The sequence below is a fragment of the Ambystoma mexicanum genome, chromosome 10, assembly GCF_040938575.1.
Source record: "Ambystoma mexicanum isolate Mex_15411 chromosome 10, UKY_AmexF1_1, whole genome shotgun sequence".
Taxonomy (NCBI): Eukaryota; Metazoa; Chordata; class Amphibia; order Caudata; family Ambystomatidae; genus Ambystoma; species Ambystoma mexicanum.
In genome coordinates, this window is record NC_090932.1 from 49,061,135 (window position 1) to 49,078,930 (window position 17,796).

Here is a 17,796-nt window from a genome sequence, read left to right on the forward strand (position 1 = left end):
TGATGGATATAGCACTACTATCACCAGGAATTCAGCTTCAGAGCAGTTGGTAGCTAATGGATACAGTACCGCAATCACCAGGAATCCAGCGTCAGAGCCCTTAGTAACTGGTGGATATAATGCTACTATCACCAGGAATCCAGTTTCAGCCCCCTTGGTAACTAATGGATATAGCACCGCTATCACCAGGAAAACAGTTTCAGAGCCCTTGGTAACTGATGGATATAGCACTGCTATCACCAGGAATCCAGCTTTAGAGCCCTTGGTAACTGCTGCATGTAGCGCTGCTATCACCAGGAATCCAGCTTCAGAGCCCTTGGTAACTGATTGATATAGTACCGCTATCACCAGGAATTCAGCTTCAGAGCAGTTGGTAGCTAATGGATATAGTACCGCTATCACTAGGAATCCAGCTTCAGAGCCCTTTGTAACTGATGGATGTAGTACCGGTATCACCAGGAATCCAGCGTCAGAGCCCTTAGTAACTGATGGATATAATGCCACTATCACCAGGAATACAGTTTCAGCCCCCTTGGTAACTAATGGATATTGCACCGCTATCACCAGGAAAACAGTTTCAGAGCCCTTGGTAACTGATGGATATAGAACTGCTATCACCAGGAATCCAGCTTCAGAGCCCTTGGTAACTGCTGCATGTAGCGCTGTTACCACCAGGAATACAGCTTCAGAGTCCTTGGTAACTGATGGATATGGTGCTGCTATCACCACGAATCCAGCGTCAGAGCCCTTGGTAACTGGTGGATATAATGCCACTATCACCAGGAATCCAGTTTCAGCCCCTTTGGTAACTAATGGATATAGCACCGCTATCACCAGGAAAACAGTTTCAGAGCCCTTGGTAACTGATGGATATAGCACTGCTATCACCAGGAATCCAGCTTTAGAGCCCTTGGTAACTGCTGCATGTAGCGCTGCTATCACCAGGAATCCAGCTTCAGAGCCCTTTGTAACTGATGGATGTAGTACCGCTATCACCAGGAATCCAGCGTCAGAGCCCTTAGTAACTGATGGATATAATGCCACTATCACCAGGAATCCAGTTTCAGCCCCCCTGGTAACTAATGGATATTGCACCGCTATCACCAGGAAAACAGTTTCAGAGCCCTTGGTAACTGATGGATATAGAACTGCTATCACCAGGAATCCAGCTTCAGAGCCCTTGGTAACTGCTGCATGTAGCGCTGTTACCACCAGGAATACAGCTTCAGAGTCCTTGGTAACTGATTGATATGGTGCTGCTATCACCAGGAATCCAGCTTCAGAGTCCTTGGTAACTGATGGATATGGTGCTGCTATCACTAGGAATCCAGTTTCAGCCCCCTTGGTAACTAATGGATATAGCACCGCTATCACCAGGAAAACAGTTTCAGAGCCCTTGGTAACTGATGGATATGGCACTGCTATCACCAGGAATCCAGCTTCAGAGTCCTTGGTAACTGATGGATATGGTGCTGCTATCACCAGGAATCCAGTTTCTGCCCCCTTGGTAACTAATGGATATAGCACCGCTATCACCAGGAAAACAGTTTCAGAGCCCTTGGTAACTGATGGATATAGCACCACTTTCACCAGGAAACCAGCTTCAGGGTCCTTGGTAACTGATGGATATAGCACTGCTATCACCAGGAATCCAGCTTTTGAGCCCTGTGTAACTGCTGCATGTAGCGCTGTTACCACCAGGAATCCAGCTTCAGAGTCCTTGGTAACTGATGAATATAGTGCTGCTATAACCAGGAATCCAGCTTCAGAGCCCTTGGTAACAGATGGATATAGTACCGTTATCACCAGGAATTCAGCTTCAGAGCAGTTGGTATCTAATGGATATAGTACCGCTATCACCAGGAATCCAGCGTCAGAGCCCTTAGAAACTGATGGATATAATGCCACTATCACCAGGAAAACCGTTTCAGCCCCCTTGGTAACTGATGGATTTCACACTGCTATCACCAGGAATCCAGCGTCAGAGCCCTTGGTAACTGCTGCATGTAGAGCTGTTGCCACCAGGAATCCAGCTTCAGAGCCCTTGGTAACTGATTGATATAGTACCGCTATCACCAGGAATTCAGCTTCAGAGCAGTTGGTAGCTAATGAATATAGTACCGCTATCACCAGGAATCCAGCGTCAGAGCCCTTAGTAACTGATGGATATAATGCCACTATCACCAGGAATCCAGTTTCAGCCCCCTTGGTAACTAATGGATATAGCACCGCTACCACCAGGAAAACAGTTTCAGCCCCCTTGGTAACTGCTGCATGTAGCGCTGTTACCACCAGGAATCCAGCTTCAGAGCCCTTTGTAACTGATGGATATAGTACTGCTATCACCAGGAAAACAGTTTCAGCCCCCTTGGTAACTGATGGATATAGCACTGCTATCACCAGGAATGTAGCTTCAGAGTCCTTGGTAACTGATGAATATAGTGCTGCTATAACCAGGAATCCAGCTTCAGAGCCCTTGGTAACTGATGGATATAGTACCGCTATCACCAGGAATTCAGCTTCAGAGCAGTTGGTATCTAATGGATATAGTACCGCTATCACCAGGAATCCAGCGTCAGAGCCCTTAGTAACTGATGGATATAATGCCACTATCACCAGGAATCCAGTTTCAGCCCCCTTGGTAACTAATGGATATAGCACCGCTACCACCAGGAAAACAGTTTCAGCCCCCTTGGTAACTGATGGATATAGCACTGCTATCACCAGGAATCCAGCCTCAGAGCCCTTGGTAACTGCTGCATGTAGCGCTGTTACCACCAGGAATCCAGCTTTAGAGTCCTTGGTAACTGATGGATATAGCACTGCTATCACCAGGAATCCAGCTTCAGAGCCCTTGGTAACTGATGGATATGGTGCTGCTATCACCAGGAATTCAGCTTCAGAGCAGTTGGTAGCTAATGGATATAGTACCGCTATCACCAGGAATCCAGCGTCAGAGCCCTTAGTAACTGATGGATATAATGCCACTATCACCAGGAATCCAGTTTCAGCCCCCTTGGTAACTAAAGGATATAGCACCGCTATCACCAGGAAAATAGTTTCAGCCCCCTTGGTAACTGATGGATATAGCACTGCTATCACCAGGAATCCAGCGTCAGAGCCCTTGGTAACTGCTGCATGTAGCGCTGTTACCACCAGGAATCCAGCTTTAGAGTCCTTGGTAACTGATGGATATAGCGCTGCTATCACCAGGAATCCAGCTTCAGAGCCCTTGGTAACTGATGGATATGGTGCTGCTATCACCAGGAATTCAGCTTCAGAGCAGTTGGTAGCTAATGGATATAGTACCGCTATCACCAGGAATCCAGCGTCAGAGCCCTTAGTAACTGATGGATATAATGCCACTATCACCAGGAATCCAGTTTCAGCCCCCTTGGTAACTAATGGATATAGCACCGCTATCACCAGGAAAATAGTTTCAGCCCCCTTGGTAACTGATGGATATAGCACTGCTATCACCAGGAATCCAGCGTCAGAGCCCTTGGTAACTGCTGCATGTAGCGCTGTTACCACCAGGAATCCAGCTTTAGAGTCCTTGGTAACTGATGGATATAGCGCTGCTATCACCAGGAATCCAGCTTCAGAGCCCTTGGTAACTGATGGATATGGTGCTGCTATCACCAGGAATTCAGCTTCAGAGCAGTTGGTAGCTAATGGATATAGTACCGCTATCACCAGGAATCCAGCGTCAGAGCCCTTAGTAACTGATGGATATAATGCCACTATCACCAGGAATCCAGTTTCAGCCCCCTTGGTAGCTAATGGATATAGTACCGCTATCACCAGGAATCCAGCGTCAGAGCCCTTAGTAACTGATGGATATAATGCCACTATCAACAGGAATCCAGTTTCAGAGCCCTTGGTAACTGATGGATATAGCACTGCTATCACCAGGAATCCAGCTTCAGAGCCCTCGGTAACTGCTGCATGTAGCGCTGTTACCACCAGGAATACAGCTTCAGAGCCTTGGTAACTGAAGGATATGGTGCTGCTATCACCAGGAATCCAGCTTCAGAGCCCTTTGTAACTGATGGATATAGCACTGCTATCACCAGGAATTCAGCTTCAGAGCAGTTGGTAGCTAATGGATACAGTACCGCAATCACCAGGAATCCAGCGCCAGAGCCCTTGGTAACTGATGGATATAGTGCAGCTACCCCCAGGAATCCAGGTTCAGAGCCCTTGGTAAGTAATGGATATAGTGCCGCTTTCACCAGGAGTCCAGTTTCAGAGCCCTTGGTAACTGATGGATATAGTGCCACTTTCAACAGGAAAACAGTTTCAGAGTCCTTGGTAACTAATGGATATAGTGCCACTTTCACCTGGAATCCAGTTTCAGAGCCCTTGATAACTGATGGATATAGTGCTGCTACCCCCAGGAATCCAGGTTCAGTGCCCTTGGTAACTGATGGATATAGTGCTGCTTTCAACAGGAAAACAGTTTCAGAGTCCTTGGTAACTAATGGATATAGTGCCACTTTCACCTGGAATCCAGTTTCAGAGCCCTTGGTAACTGATGGATATAGTGCTGCTATCACCATGAATTCAGCTTCAGAGCCCTTGGTAAATGATGGATATAGTGGCGCTACCCCCAGTAACCCAGCATCAGAGCCCTTAGTAACTGATGGATATAGTGCCACTATCACCAGGAATCCAGTTTCAGCCCCCTTGGTAAGTAATGGATATATTGCCGCTTTCACCAGGAAAACAGTTTCAGAGCCCTTGGTAACTGATGGATATAGTGCCAATTTCACCAGGAATCCAGTTTCAGAGCCATTGGTAACTGATGGATATAGTGCCACTACCCCCAGGTATCCAGGTTCAGAGTTCTTGGTAACTAATGGATATAGTGCTGCTATCACCATGAATTCAGCTTCAGAGCCCTTGGTAACTGATGGATATAGTGCCGCTACCCCCAGTAATCCAGCGTCACAGCCCTTAGTAACTGATGGATATAGTGACACTATCACCAGGAATCCAGTTTCAGAGCCCTTTGTAACTGATGAATATAGCACTGCTATCACCAGGAATCCAGCTTCAGAGCCCTTGGTAACTGATGGATATGGTGCTGCTATGACCAGGAATCCAGCTTCAGAGCCCTTTGTAACCGTTGAATATAGCGCTGCTATCACCAGGAATCCAGCTTCAGAGCCCTTTGTAACTGATGGATATAGCATTGCTATCACCAGGAATTCAGCTTCAGAGCAGTTGGTAGCTAATGGATACAGTACCGCAATCACCAGGAATCCAGCATCAGAGCCCTTAGTAACTGGTGGATATAATGCCACTATCACCAGGAATCCAGTTTCACCCCCCTTGGTAACTAATGGATATAGCACTGCTTTCACCAGGAAAACAGTTTCAGAGCCCTTGGTAACTGATGGATATAGCACTGCTATCACCAGGAATCCAGCTTTAGAGCCCTTGGTAACTGCTGCATGTAGCGCTGCTATCACCAGGAATCCAGCTTCAGAGCCCTTGGTAACTGATTGATATAGTACCGCTATCACCAGGAATTCAGCTTCAGAGCAGTTGGTAGCTAATGGATATAGTACCGCTATCACTAGGAATCCAGCTTCAGCCCCCTTGGTAACTAATGGATATTGCACCGCTATCACCAGGAAAACAGTTTCAGAGCCCTTGGTAACTGATGGATATAGAATTGCTATCACGAGGAATCCAGCTTCAGAGCCCTTGGTAACTGCTGCATGTAGCGCTGTTACCACCAGGAATACAGCTTCAGAGTCCTTGGTAACTGATGGATATGGTGCTGCTATCACCAGGAATCCAGCTTCAGAGTCCTTGGTAACTGATGAATATGGTGCTGCTATCACTAGGAATCCAGTTTCAGCCCACTTGGTAACTACTGGATATAGCACCGCTATCACCAGGAAAACAGTTTTAGAGCCCTTTGTAACTGATGGATATGGCACTGCTATCACCAGGAATCCAGCTTCAGAGTCCTTGGTAACTGATGGATATGGTGCTGCTATCACCAGGAATCCAGTTTCTGCCCCCTTGGTAACTAATGGATATAGCACCGCTATCACCAGGAAAACAGTTTCAGAGCCCTTGGTAACTGATGGATATAGCACCACTTTCACCAGGAAACCAGCTTCAGGGTCCTTGGTAACTGATGGATATAGCACTGCTATCACCAGGAATCCAGCTTCAGAGCCCTGTGTAACTGCTGCATGTAGCGCTGTTACCACCAGGAATCCAGCTTCAGAGTCCTTGGTAACTGATGAATATAGTGCTGCTATAACCAGGAATCCAGCTTCAGAGCCCTTGGTAACAGATGGATATAGTACCGCTATCACCAGGAATTCAGCTTCAGAGCAGTTGGTATCTAATGGATATAGTACCGCTATCACCAGGAATCCAGCGTCAGAGCCCTTAGTAACTGATGGATATAATGCCACTATCACCAGGAAAACCGTTTCAGCCCCCTTGGTAACTGATGGATATCGCACTGCTATCACCAGGAATCATCCAGCGTCAGAGCCCTTGGTAACTGCTGCATGTAGCGCTGTTGCCACCAGGAATCCAGCTTCAGAGCCCTTGGTAACTGATGGATATAGTGCTGCTATCACCAGGAATCCAGCGTCAGAGCCCTTAGTAACTGATGGATATAATGCCACTATCACCAGGAATCCAGTTTCAGCCCCCTTGGTAACTGATGGATATAGCACTGCTATCACCAGGAAAACAGTTTCAGCCCCCTTGGTAACTGATGGCTATAGCGTTGCTATCACCAGGAATGTAGCTTCAGAGTCCTTGGTAACTGATGAATATAGTGCTGCTATAACCAGGAATCCAGCTTCAGAGCCCTTGGTAACAGATGGATATAGTACCGCTATCACCAGGAATTCAGCTTCAGAGCAGTTGGTATCTAATGCATATAGTACCGCTATCACCAGGAAAACAGTTTCAGCCCCCTTGGTAACTGATGGAAATAGCACTGCTATCACCAGGAATCCAGCGTCAGAGCCCTTGGTAACTGCTGCATGTAGCGCTGTTACCACAAGGAATCCAGCTTTAGAGTCCTTGGTAACTGATGGATATAGCGCTGCTATCACCAGGAATCCAGCTTCAGAGCCCTTGGTAACTGATGGATATGGTGCTGCTATCACCAGGAATTCAGCTTCAGAGCAGTTGGTAGCTAATGGATATAGTACCGCTATCACCAGGAATCCAGCGTCAGAGCCCTTAGTAACTGATGGATATAATGCCACTATCACCAGGAATCCAGTTTCAGCCCCCTTGGTAACTAATGGATATAGCACCGCTATCACCAGGAAAATAGTTTCAGCCCCCTTGGTAACTGATGGATATAGCACTGCTATCACCAGGAATCCAGCGTCAGAGCCCTTGGTAACTGCTGCATGTAGCGCTGTTACCACCAGGAATCCAGCTTTAGAGTCCTTGGTAACTGATGGATATAGCGCTGCTATCACCAGGAATCCAGCTTCAGAGCCCTTGGTAACTGATGGATATGGTGCTGCTATCACCAGGAATTCAGCTTCAGAGCAGTTGGTAGCTAATGGATATAGTACCGCTATCACCAGGAATCCAGCGTCAGAGCCCTTAGTAACTGATGGATATAATGCCACTATCACCAGGAATCCAGTTTCAGCCCCCTTGGTAACTAATGGATATAGCACTGCTATCACCAGGAAAATAGTTTCAGCCCCCTTGGTAACTGATGGATATAGCACTGCTATTACCAGGAATCCAGCGTCAGAGCCCTTGGTAACTGCTGCATGTAGCGCTGTTACCACCAGGAATCCAGCTTTAGAGTCCTTGGTAACTGATGGATATAGCGCTGCTATCACCAGGAATCCAGCTTCAGAGCCCTTGGTAACTGATGGATATGGTGCTGCTATCACCAGGAATTCAGCTTCAGAGCAGTTGGTAGCTAATGGATATAGTACCGCTATCACCAGGACTCCAGCTTCAGATCCCTTAGTAACTGATGGATATAATGCCATTATCACCAGGAATCCAGTTTCAGCCCCCTTGGTAGCTAATGGATATAGTACCGCTATCACCAGGAATCCAGCGTCAGAGCCCTTAGTAACTGATGGATATAATGCCACTATCAACAGGAATCCAGTTTCAGAGCCCTTGGTAACTGATGGATATAGTGCTGCTACCCCCAGTAACCCAGCATCAGAGCCCTTAGTAACTGATGTATATAGTGCCGCTTTCACCAGGAAAACAGTTTCAGAGCCCTTGGTAACTGATGGATATAGCACTGCTATCACCAGGAATCCAGCTTCAGAGTCCTTGGTAACTGATGGATATGGTGCTGCTATCACCAGGAATCCAGCTTCAGAGCCCTTTGTAACTTATGGATATAGCACTGCTATCACCAGGAATTCAGCTTCAGAGCAGTTGGTAGCTAATGGATACAGTACCGCAATCACCAGGAATCCAGCGGCAGAGCCCTTAGTAACTAATGGATATAGTGCCGCTTTCACCAGGAATCCAGTTTCAGGGCCCTTTGTAACTGATGGATATAGCGCTGCTTTCACCAGGAATCCAGTTTCAGAGCGCTTGGTAACTGATGGATATAGTGCCACTTTCACATGGAATCCAGTTTCAGAGCCCTTGGTAACTGATGGATATAGTGCCGCTACCCCCAGTTACCCAGCATCAGAGCCCTTAGTAACTGATGGATATAGTGCCACTATCACCAGGAATCCAGTTTCAGCCCCCTTGGTAACTAATGGATATAGTGCCGCTTTCACCAGGAAAACAGTTTCAGAGCCCTTGGTAACTGATGGATATAGTGCCGCTCTCACCAGGAATCTAGTTTCAGAGCCCTTGGTAACTGATGGATATAGCACTGCTATCACCAGGAATCCAGCTTCAGAGCCCTTGGTAACTGATGGATATGGAGCTGCTATCCCCAGTTACCCAGCATCAGAGCCCTTAGTAACTGATGGATATAGTGCCACTATCACCAGGAATCCAGTTTCAGCCCCCTTGGTAACTAATGGATATAGTGCCGCTTTCACCAGGAAAACAGTTTCAGAGCCCTTGGTAACTGATGGATATAGTGCCGCTTTCACTAGGAATCTAGTTTCAGAGCCCTTGGTAACTGATGGATATAGCACTGCTATCACCAGGAATCCAGCTTCAGAGCCCTTGGTAACTGATGGATATGGAGCTGCTATCCCCAGTTACCCAGCATCAGAGCCCTTAGTAACTGATGGATATAGTGCCACTATCACCAGGAATCCAGTTTCAGCCCCCTTGGTAACTAATGGATATAGTGCCGCTTTCACCAGGAAAACAGATTCAGAGCCCTTGGTAACTGATGGATATAGTGCCACTTTCACCTGGAATCCAGTTTCAGAGCCCTTGGTAACTGATGGATATAGTGTCGCTACCCCCAGGAATCCAGGTTCAGAGCCCTTGGTAAGTAATGGATATAGTGCCGCTTTCACCAGGAATCCAGTTTCAGAGCCCTTGGTAACTGATGGATATAGTGCCACTTTCACGTGGAATCCAGTTTCAGAGCCCTTGGTAACTGATGGATATAGTGCCGCTACCCCAGGAATCCAGTTTTAGAGCCCTTGGTAACTGATGGATATAGTGCCGCTTTCACCAGGAATCCAGTTTCAGAGCCCTTGGTAACTGATGAATATAGTGCCACTTTCACGTGGAATCCAGTTTCAGAGCCCTTGGTAACTGATGGATATAGTGCCGCTACCCCCAGTAACCCAGCATCAAAGCCCTTAGTAACTGATGGATATAGTCCCACTATCACCAGGAATCCAGTTTCAGCCCCCTTGGTAACTAATGGATATAGTGCCGCTTTCACCAGGAAAACAGTTTCAGAGCCCTTGGTAACTGATGGATATAGTGCCGCTAACCCCAGGAATCCAGCTTCAGAGCCCTTGGTAAATAATGGATATAGAGCCGCTTTCACCAGGAATCCAGTTTAACAGCCCTTGGTAACTGATGGATATAGTGCCACTTTCACCTGGAATCCAGTTTCAGAGCCCTTGGTAACTGATGGATATAGTGCCGCTACCCCCAGTAATCCAGCGTCAGAGCCCTTAGTAACTGATGGATATAGTGCCACTATCACCAGGAATCCAGCTTCAGAGCCCTTTTTAACTGACGGATGTAGCACTGCTATCACCAGGAATTCAGCTTCAGAGCAGTTGGTAGCTAATGTATATAGTACCGCTACCACCAGGAATCCAGCGTCAGAGCCCTTAGTAACTGGTGGATATAATGCCACTATCACCAGGAATCCAGTTTTAGCCCCCTTGGTAACTAATGGATATAGCACCGTTATCACCAGGAAAACAGTTTCAGGGCCCTTGGTAACTGATGGATATAGCACTGCTATCACCAGGAAAACAGTTTCAGAGCCCTTGGTAACTGATGGATATAGCACTGCTGTCACCAGGAATCCAGCTTCAGAGCCCTTGTAACTGATGGATATGGAGCTGCTATCACCAGGAATCCAGCGTCAGAGCCCTGTGTAACTGCTGCATGTAACGCTGTTACCACCAGGAATCCAGTTTCAGAGTCCTTGGTAACTGATGGATATAGTGCCGCTTTCAACAGGAAAACAGTTTCAGAGTCCTTGGTAACTGATGGATATAGCACTGCTATCACCAGGAATCCAGCTTCAGATCCCTTGGTAACTGATGGATATAGTGATTCTACCCCCAGGAATCCAGGTTCAGAGCCCTTGGTAACTGATGGATATAGTGCTGCTACCCCCAGTAACCCAGCATCAGAGCCCTTAGTAACTGATGGATATAGTGCCACTATCACCAGGAATCCAGTTTCAGGCCCCTTGGTAACTAATGGATATATTGCCGCTTTCACCAGGAAAACAGTTTCAGAGCCCTTGGTAACTGATGGATATGGCACTGCTATCACCAGGAATCCAGCTTCAGAGTCCTTGGTAACTGATGGATATGGTGCTGCTATCACCAGGAATCCAGCTTCAGAGCCCTTTGTAATTTATGGATATAGCACTGCTATCACCAGGAATTCAGCTTCAGAGCAGTTGGTAGCTAATGGATACAGTACCGCAATCACCAGGAATCCAGCGCCAGAGCCCTTAGTAACTAATGGATATAGTGCCGCTTTCACCAGGAATCCAGTTTCAGGGCCCTTTGTAACTGATGGATATAGCACTGCTTTCACCAGGAATCCAGTTTCAGAGCGCTTGGTAACTGATGGATATAGTGCCACTTTCACGTGGAATCCAGTTTCAGAGCCCTTGGTAACTGATGGATATAGTGCCGCTACCCCCAGTTACCCAGCATCAGAGCCCTTAGTAACTGATGGATATAGTGCCACTATCACCAGGAATCCAGTTTCAGCCCCCTTGGTAACTAATGGATATAGCACTGCTATCACCAGGAATCCAGCTTCAGAGCCCTTGGTGGATATAGTGCCGCTTTCACCAGGAAAACAGTTTCAGAGCCCTTGGTAACTGATGGATATAGTGCCGCTTTCACCAGGAATCTAGTTTCAGAGCCCTTGGTAACTGATGGATATAGCACTGCTATCACCAGGAATCCAGCTTCAGAGCCCTTGGTAACTGATGGATATGGAGCTGCTATCCCCAGTTACCCAGCATCAGAGCCCTGAGTAACTGATGGATATAGTGCCACTATCACCAGGAATCCAGTTTCAGCCCTCTTGGTAACTAATGGATATAGTGCCGTTTTCACCAGGAAAACAGATTCAGAGCCCTTGGTAACTGATGGATATAGTGCCACTTTCACCTGGAATCCAGTTTCAGAGCCCTTGGTAACTGATGGATATAGTGTTGCTACCCCCAGGAATCCAGGTTCAGAGCCCTTGGTAAGTAATGGATATAGTGCCGCTTTCACCAGGAATCCAGTTTCAGAGCCCTTGGTAACTGATGGATATAGTGCCACTTTCACGTGGAATCCAGTTTCAGAGCCCTTGGTAACTGATGGATATAGTGCCGCTACCCCAGGAATCCAGTTTCAGAGCCCTTGGTAACTGATGGATATAGTGCCGCTTTCACCAGGAATCCAGTTTCAGAGCCCTTGGTAACTGATGAATATAGTGCCACTTTCACGTGGAATCCAGTTTCAGAGCCCTTGGTAACTGATGGATATAGTGCCGCTACCCCCAGTAACTCAGCATCAAAGCCCTTAGTAACTGATGGATATAGTCCCACTATCACCAGGAATCCAGTTTCAGCCCCCTTGGTAACTAATGAATATAGTGCCGCTTTCACCAGGAAAACAGTTTCAGAGCCCTTGGTAACTGATGGATATAGTGCCGCTAACCCCAGGAATCCAGCTTCAGAGCCCTTGGTAAATAATGGATATAGAGCTGCTTTCACCAGGAATCCAGTTTCACAGCCCTTGGTAACTGATGGATATAGTGCCACTTTCACCTGGAATCCAGTTTCAGAGCCCTTGGTAACTGATGGATATAGTGCCGCTACCACCAGGAATCCAGCGTCAGAGCCCTTAGTAACTGGTGGATATAATGCCACTATCACCAGGAATCCAGTTTTAGCCCCCTTGGTAACTAATGGATATAGCACCGTTATCACCAGGAAAACAGTTTCAGGGCCCTTGGTAAGTAATGGATATAGTGCCGCTTTCACCAGGAATCCAGTTTCAGAGCCATTGGTAACTGATGGATATAGTGCCACTTTCACCTGGAATCCAGTTTCAGAGTCCTTGGTAACTAATGGATATAGTGCCACTTTCACCTGGAATCCAGTTTCAGAGTCCTTGGTAACTGATGGATATAGTGCCACTTTCACCTGGAATCCAGTTTCAGAGTCCTTGGTAACTGATGGATGTAGTGCCGCTTTCACCAGGAAAACAGTTTCAGAGCCCTTGGTAACTGATGGATATAGCACTGCTATCACCAGGAATCCAGCTTCAGAGCCCTTGGTAACTGATGGATATGGAGCTGCTATCACCAGGAATCCAGCTTCAGAGCCCTTGGTAACTGCTGCATGTAGCGCTGTTACCACCAGGAATACAGCTTCAGAGTCCTTGGTAACTGATGGATATGGTGCTGCTATCACCAGGAATCCAGCTTCAGAGCCCTTTGTAACTGATGGATATAGCACTGCTATCACCAGGAATTCAGCTTCAGAGCAGTTGGTAGCTAATGGATACAGTACCGCAATCACCAGGAATCCAGGTTCAGAGCCCTTGGTAAGTAATGGATATAGTGCCGCTTTCACCAGGAGTCCAGTTTCAGAGCCCTTGGTAACTGATGGATATAGTGCCGCTACCCCCAGGAATCCAGGTTCAGTGCCCTTGGTAACTGATGGATATAGTGCTGCTTTCAACAGGAAAACAGTTTCAGAGTCCTTGGTAACTAATGGATATAGTGCCACTTTCACCTGGAATCCAGTTTCAGAGCCCTTGGTAACTGATGGATATAGTGCCGCTACCCCCAGGAATCCAGGTTCAGTGCCCTTGGTAACTGATGGATATAGTGCTGCTTTCACCTGGAATCCAGTTTCAGAGTCCTTGGTAACTGATGGATATAGTGCCGCTTTCAACAGGAAAACAGTTTCAGAGCCCTTGGTAACTGATGGATATAGTGGTGCTATCACCATGAATTCAGCTTCAGAGCCCTTGGTAACTGATGGATATAGTGCCGCTACCCCCAGTAACCCAGCATCAGAGCCCTTAGTAACTGATGGATATAGTGCCACTATCACCAGGAATTCAGCTTCAGAGCCCTTGGTAACTAATGGATATAGTGCCGCTTTCACCAGGAATCCAGTTTTAGAGCCCTTGGTAACTGATGGATATAGTGCCACTTTCACCTGGAATCCATTTTCAGAGCCCTTGGTAACTGATGGATATAGTGCCGCTTTCACCTGGAATCCAGTTTCAGAGCCCTTGGTAACTAATGGATATAGTGCCGCTTTCACCAGGAATCCAGTTTTAGAGCCCTTGGTAACTGATGGATATAGTGCCACTTTCACCTGGAATCCATTTTCAGAGCCCTTGGTAACTGATGGATATAGTGCCGCTTTCAACAGGAAAACAGTTTCAGAGCCCTTGGTAACTGATGGATATAGTGCCGTTACCTCCAGTAATCCAGCGTCACAGCCCTTAGTAACTGATGGATATAGTGACACTATCACCAGGAATCCAGTTTCAGAGCCCTTTGTAACTGATGAATATAGCACTGCTATCACCAGGAATCCAGCTTCAGAGCCCATGGTAACTGATGGATATGGTGCTGCTATGACCAGGAATCCAGCTTCAGAGCCCTTTGTAACCGTTGAATATAGCGCTGCTATCACCAGGAATCCAGCTTCAGAGCCCTTTGTAACTGATGGATATAGCACTGCTATCACCAGGAATTCAGCTTCAGAGCAGTTGGTAGCTAATGGATACAGTACCGCAATCACCAGGAATCCAGCGTCAGAGCCCTTAGTAACTGGTGGATATAATGCCACTATCACCAGGAATCCAGTTTCAGCCCCTTTGGTAACTAATGGATATAGCACCGCTATCACCAGGAAAACAGTTTCAGAGCCCTTGGTAACTGATGGATATAGCACTGCTATCACCAGGAATCCAGCTTTAGAGCCCTTGGTAACTGCTGCATGTAGCGCTGCTATCACCAGGAATCCAGCTTCAGAGCCCTTTGTAACTGATGGATGTAGTACCGCTATCACCAGGAATCCAGCGTCAGAGCCCTTAGTAACTGATGGATATAATGCCACTATCACCAGGAATCCAGTTTCAGCCCCCCTGGTAACTAACGGATATTGCACCGCTATCACCAGGAAAACAGTTTCAGAGCCCTTGGTAACTGATGGATATAGAACTGCTATCACCAGGAATCCATCTTCAGAGCCCTTGGTAACTGCTGCATGTAGCGCTGTTACCACCAGGAATACAGCTTCAGAGTCCTTGGTAACTGATTGATATGGTGCTGCTATCACCAGGAATCCAGCTTCAGAGTCCTTGGTAAGTGATGGATATGGTGCTGCTATCACTAGGAATCCAGTTTCAGCCCCCTTGGTAACTAATGGATATAGCACCGCTATCACCAGGAATACAGTTTCAGAGCCCTTGGTAACTGATGGATATGGCACTGCTATCACCAGGAATCCAGCTTCAGAGTCCTTGGTAACTGATGGATATGGTGCTGCTATCACCAGGAATCCAGTTTCTGCCCCCTTGGTAACTAATGGATATAGCACCGCTATCACCAGGAAAACAGTTTCAGAGCCCTTGGTAACTGATGGATATAGCACCACTTTCACCAGGAAACCATCTTCAGGGTCCTTGGTAACTGATGGATATAGCACTGCTATCACCAGGAATCCAGCTTCAGAGCCCTGTGTAACTGCTGCATGTAGCGCTGTTACCACCAGGAATCCAGCTTCAGAGTCCTTGGTAACTGATGAATATAGTGCTGCTATAACCAGGAATCCAGCTTCAGAGCCCTTGGTAACAGATGGATATAGTACCGCTATCACCAGGAATCCAGCGTCAGAGCCCTTAGTAACTGATGGATATACTGCCACTATCACCAGGAAAACCGTTTCAGCCCCCTTGGTAACTGATGGATATAGTGCTGCTATCACCAGGAATCCAGCGTCAGAGCCCTTGGTAACTGCTGCATGTAGCGCTGTTACCACCAGGAATCCAGCTTTAGAGTCCTTGGTAACTGATTGATATAGTACCGCCATCACCAGGAATTCAGCTTCAGAGCAGTTGGTAGCTAATGAATATAGTACCACTATCACCAGGAATCCAGCATCAGAGCCCTTAGTAACTGATGGATATAATGCCACTATCACCAGGAATACAGCTTCAGCCCCCTTGGTAACTAATGGATATAGCACCGCTACCACCAGGAAAACAGTTTCAGCCCCCTTGGTAACTGCTGCATGTAGCGCTGTTACCAACAGGAATCCAGCTTCAGAGCCCTTTGTAACTGATGGATATAGTACTGCTATCACCAGGAAAACAGTTTCAGCCCCCTTGGTAACTGATGGATATAGCACTGCTATCACCAGGAATCCAGCTTCAGAGCCCTGTGTAACTGCTGCATGTAGCGCTGTTACCACCAGGAATCCAGCTTCAGAGTCCTTGGTAACTGATGGCTATAGAGTTGCTATCACCAGGAATGTAGCTTCAGAGTCCTTGGTAACTGATGAATATAGTGCTGCTATAACCAGGAATCCAGCTTCAGAGCCCTTGGTAACAGATGGATATAGTACCGCTATCACCAGGAATTCAGCTTCAGAGCAGTTGGTATCTAATGGATATAGTACCGCTATCACCAGGAATCCAGCGTCAGAGCCCTTAGTAACTGATGGATATAATGCCACTATCACCAGGAATCCAGTTTCAGCCCCCTTGGTAACTAATGGATATAGCACCGCTACCACCAGGAAAACAGTTTCAGCCCCCTTGGTAACTGATGGATATAGCACTGCTATCACCAGGAATCCAGCGTCAGAGCCCTTGGTAACTGCTGCATGTAGCGCTGTTACCACCAGGAATCCAGCTTTAGAGTCCTTGGTAACTGATGGATATAGCGCTGCTATAACCAGGAATCCAGCTTCAGAGCCCTTGGTAACAGATGGATATAGTACCGCTATCAACAGGAATTCAGCTTCAGAGCAGTTGGTATCTAATGGATATAGTACCGCTATCACCAGGAATCCAGCGTCAGAGCCCTTAGTAACTGATGGATATAATGCCACTATCACCAGGAATCCAGTTTCAGCCCCCTTGGTAACTGATGGATATAGCACTGCTATCACCAGGAATCCAGCGTCAGAGCCCTTGGTAACTGTTGCATGTAGCGCTATTACCACCAGGAATCCAGCTTTAGAGTCCTTGGTAACTGATGGATATAGCGCTGCTATCACCAGGAATCCAGCTTCAGAGCCCTTGGTAACTGATGGATATGGTGCTGCTATCACCAGGAATTCAGCTTCAGAGCAGTTGGTAGCTAATGGATATAGTACCGCTATCACCAGGAATCCAGCATCAGAGCCCTTAGTAACTGATGGATATAATGCCACTATCACCAGGAATCCAGTTTCAGCCCCCTTGGTAGCTAATGGATATAGTACCGCTATCACCAGGAATCCAGCGTCAGAGCCCTTAGTAACTGATGGATATAACGCCACTATCAACAGGAATCCAGTTTCAGTGCCCTTGGTAACTGATGGATATAGCACTGCTATCACCAGGAATCCAGCGTCAGAGCCCTGTGTAACTGCTGCATGTAACGCTGTTACCACCAGGAATCCAGCTTCAGAGCCCTTGGTAACTGATCGATATAGTACCGCTATCACCAGGAATTCAGCGTCAGCTCCCTTGGTAACTGGTGGATATGGTACCACTATCACCAGGAAAACAGCTTCAGAGCAGTTGGTAGCTAATGGATACAGTACCGCAATCACCAGGAATCCAGCGTCAGAGCCCTTGGTAACTGCTGCATGTAGCGCTGTTACCACCATGAATACAGCTTCAGAGCCCTTGGTAACTAATGGATATAGTGCCGCTTTCACCAGGAATCCAGCTTCAGAGCCCTTGGTAACTGATGGATGTAGCGCCACCATCATCAGGAATGTAGCTTCAGAGCCCTTGGTAACTGATGGATATAGCGTCTTTATCACCAAGAATCCAGCTTCAGAGCCCTTGGTAACTGATGGCTATAGCGTTGCTATCACCAGCCGGTGCAAATGCCTAAACTCCTGACACTTTGTAAGTATTGATGAGCGAAACAATTCAGAGTTAA